The 7618-nt window shown below is 43.4% G+C and overlaps 1 long non-coding RNA gene across 1 annotated transcript; it reads right to left on the bottom strand.

Moving 5' to 3' along the window:
- Positions 1-1632: 1632 nt before the first annotated feature.
- Positions 1633-7291, bottom strand: LOC144375020 (uncharacterized). The gene is made up of 2 exons (XR_013434283.1): positions 5449-7291; positions 1633-5108 (listed from the first exon to the last, which is right to left on the bottom strand). It is a non-coding gene; the product is annotated as an uncharacterized LOC144375020 (long non-coding RNA).
- Positions 7292-7618: the final 327 nt, after the last annotated feature.

Raw genomic sequence — 7618 nt, 5'->3', positions numbered from 1 at the left:
AAGTGGCTGCCCCTCCCTCACACCCCTGTGCTGTATTCTCTGCATAGCCCATCTTATTCTGTTGGGTGTTGTCCTTCTCTGGTCTAGAGCCCAGCCCTGAAAACCCTGACTCCTGATCTCTATTGCCAATCCTACTGCGCCCCCCATAAGTTTTCTTTAGGGTTCTCTCTTTAAATAAGTTATGGATTTTGGCCGGCACAAGTATTTGATCATTCCGTGGCCTGTGGCACAGAGATTAGTGTCCTTCCTTTATGGATGAGAAAGCTAGCTCTGAGAGGTGAACATGATCAGTACACCTAACAACTAGAGTCACAGACTTGAGGGATTAATATTCCTCTGTCACTCTTAGCATTTCTCAAACTCTGAAAGTACACAAGATTCACCAGAGGACTCTCGTTAAACTGTATATTCTGATTTAGAAAGCCTGAGCCAGTTCCTGGGAAGCTCCCAAGTGGTCAATGCCACAGGACCCAGCGTTTGTGCTGGAGTACTGAAGAGCCTGTGACTGCTTTCCCAAGAGTTCTGCTGTTTTTCAGTTAGTAAGCATATTGGGAGGACTCTGGTAGTTATCCAGAGCAGAAGTCAATCTGTCTGTTGGTCCTCTATAGCGATCAGTAAAGGGAACAAGTGAGTACACAGGGACACCAGAGATGATCTAATAACTACCACCCACCGTGCAGACAGACCTTCCATGCCTCCCAGCCGAGGCTCCAACAATCTCAGATCGTCAACCAGCTATGGCTCTAGGTCTGACATAGAACATGGCAGCACAAAAAGGAACAGACATTGAAAACAATATTGGCAAATATAGAACAGGTCCCAGAGGGACTCAACCCAGATCACCATCACTGTGGATACTCAGTGCACCTTCCTTAAGGGTGGAAAAGAGAATGGCAAGCAAGTCCTCAAAGAGGGACCCCAAAAGCTCAAGGCAGTGCAATTTTTAAACTTGAACTGAAGTTAGGATTCAGTGTAGACTCCAAATAGATAGCACTCTATATCATTCCCTGCTAAGGTTACTACTTCATTTATTTAGTCCCTGCCATTTGGTTTCCAATCACCTCATAGGTTAGGTATCCAATTCCCATTCAGTCGAAAATATTCAGATGTGCCTGTGTTTTTAGCAACCCTCTCCAGCAAAGATCACTATTTTGTGGGCATGTAGAGGGTACTGGGTAGGTATGGGGATGGCAGCATGACCCTGTGTGGGTACACACACGAGTGTGGATGTGTATTGTTTGTGTTTTATGGAGGGCATGATGAGGAACTTGGAATTTATTATAAAATCAGTGGAGAAGGGATGAAGAAGGTCTTATCTGAATTACTGATTTGTGAATCATTAAGGAAGTAGGCGTTACATTTTCAAAGGTAAAGTCATGGCTCATATAAATTTAAAATCCACACATGTCAAAGCTTCCATTAATAAAGGAACTAGTAAGATGTCACCACCATTTCAAAAGGAGAACTCAAGGACAGACACACACAGGTAGTCAGGATGGGGAAATGATTTGCTAATATACTCAAAACGGATGGGCTGGGGTTGTAGCTCAGTGGTAGAGCACTGGCCTCGCACACGAGAGGCCCTGTGTTCAATCCTCAGCACCACATGAAAATAAAGACATTGTGACAATCTACAACTAAAACCATATTTTAAAAAGAAAGAAAAGGTGCATACGGAATGCCCTTCAAAAAACAAACAAACAAACAAAAAAACGGGTTCATGACGATAGGTCAATAAAATGCCATGTTTGGAATGTTACCCAGAACAGACATTATTTATGTCTTTAGGGGACAGTTTTTCCTTATGTTTCTGTTTGCATTACTATCCATTTTCTAGGGCTTACCTAGTGTAAGTAGCTCAAAGACAGCTGTCAAGAGCACTGAAAGAATGCCCAGTAATCACCTCTGCCCTCTTCAAAGTCCCTTGGAAATTTTCCTAATATGGAAAAGGGAAGGAGAGAACAATCCCTGGCCTCCTCTTAGGTACTGGACACTGAACAAAGAAACTCATGGGCATCAGCTCAGGAAACTGTCCCAATCTTCCAAGGTGATCATGATCCTGCTTCTCCAAGAGGAAACCAGAACTTCAAGAAGCTAAATGACTGATGGATCCATACACTGCCCACAAGTGGCAGTGCCAGGATTTAAGCAGCTTGTGGTTCCAGACCTCAATGAGGAGATGCAGAGCCTTGGAGGAGAGCTGGCGACTTGGAGGAGAGCTGGAGACTTGGAGGAGAGCTGGAGACTTGTTTGGAAACTGTGCCTGCACAGAAAGTGCTGAATCAGCATGAGTGATACTTCTGGAGCCTTTGAGGGATCTGATAGAGCCTCCTGGGAAGGGGTGGGAGGGAGCCTAAAGACCTGCTTCCCAATGCTTACAGCACCCCCTCTGGCCACCTTCTAACTGCAGTGTCCCTGCTCTCACCTCCAAGCCACATGCTGTTACAGGGACCCAGGAACTGGCATATCCCGGATCTTCCTCAGCCCTGGGCAGGGGGATCACATGGAGCTCCTACAGTTGAGCTGAGCAGCTCTCACAGAAGCCAACAGCTCTTCAAGCCCCATTTGAGAAGGATCTGAGGAACCCACGCCCACCAGAAAGCCCTGCCCTCTTCCCCTCCCTTCCTTCTTCCTTCTCTTCCACTTCCTTTCCTCAATCCCTTCCCCAATTTCCTTCACTTACTCCTCTCCACCCTGTAATACTGTAATATTCCCCTCTGATATATACTCCTCCTTGTGACCCAAACTATGGAGATCCACTCTTCTTCCTGTGGCCTATGATCATGCTTTTGTCAGTGGGTCTCCAATAAATTGCACCAGTGCAGTCCTGGATCTGCCTCTTTCTTTAGTCTCACTGTATTTTGGGACTGGTTTCCATATACTGGAACCGGATTGTTCCAGAACACCCATGTAAAGTGTAAAGTCCTCTGTTCACATTATTTATCTATTTATGGGACGATATGAGAATGAAGATGGTCGTGTCCAGAGTTTGGGGTCGCAAGTATTGTTCTTCCTCTTCTCCAAACTTCTTACAATATTTGTAGATCATCCTTCTAAGAACTATGGCTCATAGTCTCCTCGTTGTGACAGTTTACAGAGAGACACAGAGTCATAAGAATGGCCCCCAAACTACTTCTTCATCCAAATTCTTTACTGAAGAAATACCCCAGTTCTCCCCTGATGATTATGATAATCACTGAGTTTTGTCACCTGGGTGGCTACCCAGTGTCCACCATGTTCCCTCCATGGCTGTCTCATTAATGCCAGGAAGCCCCCTGAAAATACCACCTCTGTCGGCAGAGTATTCCATCTGCTCTGCGCATCCCCAGGTTCTGGCCCAGTGTCTAGAGCTTCTGGTGATTCCTTCCTCAGAGTGGGAGCCTGGACCACACTACTACCATTTTGTCTTCACAGTTTTTAAGAGTACCTATGGGGTCTGAACACCATGGGACGTTTTCCAATAAGCACTCCTTTTAGAGACACTAGTCTCCCCAGTCAGGAAGTTGAGCTGCCACTCTTCACTCCTGCTGGAATGTTTCCAAAATTGGCTTCTGAAGGTCACTTTGCTCATCCCAAATCTCTGCATTTACCTTGCAAATTGAAAATAGTAGCCTGAGATACATGAGTGGTCCATTCTTGATGCCTAGGGGCCACCAGTTCAGCTGTGGGACGGAGCCCAGACATACCTTTCTGTCTGAGGAATATGATTAATCCCTTTAGAACGGTTGGCTCCTGTGAATTTTCTTAGTTTTCTTTCACCAGAGAATGTCTTTATTTTACCTTTATTCCTGAAAGATATTTTTGCCAAATTTAGAATTCTAGACTAACTTTTTTTCCCCTTTAGCTCTTTTAAAAATCCTGTATTCCTTTCTATGACCTCTATGGTTTCCAATGAGAAATCTAGAGTCACTCAAACCATTTTCCCACTAAAAACAATGCCATTTTTCTCTATTTTCAAGATTTTCCTTTATCTTTAGTGTTCAGTGGTTTGATTGTAGTGTGTCTGGGTGTAGATTTCTTTTGTTCTGTTTGTGGTCTGTTTAGGTCGTAAACACATACTTTATATATATATATAAACAAGCCTATATGTACATATATAAGTATATATATGCACATAAAAGTATATATGTGTGTGTGTGTGTGTGTGTATTTCTCTTTCTCTGGGATCTGATGACACAAATGTTAGACATCCCCTCCTTTTTTTTTCTTCCCATATGTCAGAGAGGCTGTGTTCATTTTTTATATCCTTTGCTTCCTCTCTATGGTTTATATTGGATAATTTCTATTTATCTTCAAATTCACTGACTCTTCCCTCTGTCGTTTCAATTCTGCTAATGAGTCCATCCAGTGACTTCCTTTGTTTGGCTTTGTATTTCTAAATTCTCAGATTTCTACTTTTATCTCTCATGTCTTTGCTGAGATTTTCTATTTTAAACTTTGTTTCAAGAATGGTTGCAATTGCTCATTTGAGCACTTTTATCATAGCTGCTTTAAGGACTTTGATAATTTTAACATCTGTGAAATTTCATCACCGGCATCTGTTGACTGTCTTTTCCAAGGACAATTTAAATGTTCATGTTTTTTTTTTGTATGCTAAGTAATTTTGATTTTATATTATGGACAATGTGAAAATTATATTATGAGACTGTAGCTTGTTTAAATCTTGTTAAAAAAAAATGCTATTTTTATTTTAGCAGGTTATCCACCTGGTCAGGTCCTGGCATCAAGGACCAACCCAACCTTACGGGCTCTGAAGACAATGTCAGTTGTTTTCAAAGAGTTTATACTCCTTGTTGGCTCCATTTCAGGCTTCATCAATCACTCATTGGCCAGGCTGGGAACTGGATGGTGATCTCTCCATTACTTCAGTTCTCAAAGTCTTTGGTGTGCTAGTTAGGACCAGATCTAAACATGTCTGGCTGCAGTGGAGTAGCGACAATAGGAAACCTTGGAGTTCATAAACACATGGAGGTCCCTTTCCTCCTCTTTAACCTCTCCAGTGCTTTGTGTTCTTGGAGGCTTCCCTTTCGGGTCCTTCACTTAGGAACTTGGGATTCTGGTTACTCTGGTCTGCTTCATATTGCCATATTTGGGGCCATGTTCAGGTCCTAGTGGTAGGAGAACATAGAGGAAAAAAAGCAATGAGTTCACCCTCTTGAGATGGCAATCCTTCTGATCAAATAGCAGGTTTGCCCTTCCTCAGAATTTTGGTTCTGCCAGTTCCATTACTAACTGCTGCCACCACAGATGTGCTCTATCTAGAGAGTTGAGAAAGCTAAGAAAGGAAGAAAATCAGGAGCATTCATGCTCTCTCTCTGGGCATTAGTAGTCCTAAATTTCACTTCTTGAACCAAAATTCGGGGACTTCTCCCTGGAGCCCACTTGCAGTCTCCTGCTCTGCTATGTTCAAACCAGGAGGACACCAGAGCATGTGAAATATAAACTCACTAGTGGCTTGATGTACTTCTTTTTCTGGTCTTCTTCCCCAATCTGCTTGCTGCTCTTTTCCTTCCATTGTCTTCAAATAGCTGGTCTATGTAGTCTCTCCTGGAGCTATCATCAGCTGGAAGATGTGTGAACTGTGCTTCCTCTTATCTTTCCTGGAACCAGAGTGCTCATGTTTTTAAAATATAGAAATTTCCCCCCCAAAAATCCCAACTTCTTCTCAAAATCTCACAATGATGAGCCTGCTTTTCAGCAGGGTAACAGTATGGAGGCCAACGGTTGGCATGCCCTCTCTCACAGAGCAACTTCACACGTTGTGTTATTTTGCCACCTTATCTTAGGGGAGATTGAAACTAATATTTCCAGAGGGAAGCTGGGTGGGTATCACTTGGGCTCAGCTGCATATCTGCCTCTTAGTTCATCAGAACTTTATGTTGCCAGCTCTTTCCTGCTTTCCCAGCCTCTAGTCCAGGTTAATTTCTCTGCACTCTGGCCTGAAACCTCTTCCACTGTGCTCTGCCCCTTGTGAAGTCTCTGCCTAGATCTGCCTCCACCTCTCTCTGCTTCCTTTTATGTTGGTTCTCTCACTCCTGCTCCTCACTCGGGACCAAGGCTTAACTCTGAGTGATTAAGTCCAGCTATGCCTGCTTGGACTCACCCTATGGTTGACTCCCTGTCACCTACCTTTGAGAAAGGCACCAGTTCAGACGTTGGGGCCTACCCTTGGCTTCTCAACCTACCAACCAAGTCTTGGCAGGCTCTGTTGGGACTCTAAAATATTGATGAAATATTTTCTCAAGATGTGCTGAAATTTTAAACCCCAGTCATTCATGGTATCATGTTCTTCTGTAAGAATGGGTGGCTTTTCTATTGTCTTAATTTTGTGTCCATTACCAGGACTCCCAAGATGCTTCTGGTTTGGAAAATCATCCAGTGAAACTGAATATAGAATAAGGATGACTGACATGTAAAATGCCTTTTGTAGAATTAAAACCAAGAGGGGGAAAAAAAAGTCCTCTTCAAGACAATTTGAAGACAACTTGGTAACTATGGTTACCTCTAATTAGTGAGCACCTTATGCTTTCCAGATTTGGTGAAGGAAAAGTGAAAGGAAAAACAATACCAAATAAGTAAAAATGCTAAGCTCCACCGAGTGCATGTAGTCTTGTATTCTGAACATAACAACAAGATCAAGTTGGCTAATATCAAATCAGCCTTCTCCATCTTCACCTTCACTTTCTCTGTCTCTCTCTATACAACAGGGACACATAAACTCAAATGGGGAGTTAAGGAAACCTCCATGAAGAAGGTGACACCAGAGGTCAGGTGCTGGATAGGCAGCTCATCATAGAGTCACACTGGTGCAAAAGTCCGAGCTGGCTGAATTAAGGTGAAAGTACAGAGTGTCCAGAAGGGCTCCTCCTATTCTGTGCTGGACACCAGGCAAAGGAGGCACCTGGCTGTGGTCCCCTGACAAGTGTCCAACAGACAGCCTGTAATTACTTGGATTTGAACTTGAGCAGAGAGGGAAGCTCCCAGAGAACTTGTTCTAGAATGTTCTTCAGGTTTCCTAGGAGATGGGGGCACAACACAAACAGCATATCCACACACAAAGAAAGAAGCAAGGAGGAGGCATCTCCTGATCCACCTCAGTCCCTTGGCCCCTCCTAGAGCTGAGATGTCATCAAAGCCCTGTCTTCTGACTGAATAAGTCTCCAGCAGAATCCAGGCTGGGCCACACTTATAAAAGAAGGACAGAAAACTTCTGTGTCTCTCTCTGAGAGGTTTCTCTCTACTTCGGGGAAGAAGGACTTCAACTTACAAGTGATGAGCTAGTAAGATGTGTTTCCAGTGAACACTAGAAGCTGCAGTTTACAGAACCAAATGGTTATTCTCTTCCTGACTAGAAAACAAGTGTGGAGTTGGAGCTTGAATAAGACAAACTTTGGCCTCAATTGGAACCTCTGCAGTATACAATTTTTTTTTTCATCCATTCACTCAAATGCTATTTACTGAGATGATTGTGGTCCAGGCAGTGTGCTGCTCACCAGAGATGCTGAAATGAGAGCTGAAAGGGACTGACATCAGGCTTCCTCATTCTAGGGGGAAGTGATAAATCAAGTCAAAGAGCAAAGATTTGGAATCATTTGCACTTGGACACCTAGTGACATTT

The sequence above is a fragment of the Ictidomys tridecemlineatus genome, chromosome 2 (assembly GCF_052094955.1).
Source record: "Ictidomys tridecemlineatus isolate mIctTri1 chromosome 2, mIctTri1.hap1, whole genome shotgun sequence".
NCBI classification, from domain to species: Eukaryota; Metazoa; Chordata; class Mammalia; order Rodentia; family Sciuridae; genus Ictidomys; species Ictidomys tridecemlineatus.
This window is presented reverse-complemented; position numbering and strand designations above follow the sequence as displayed.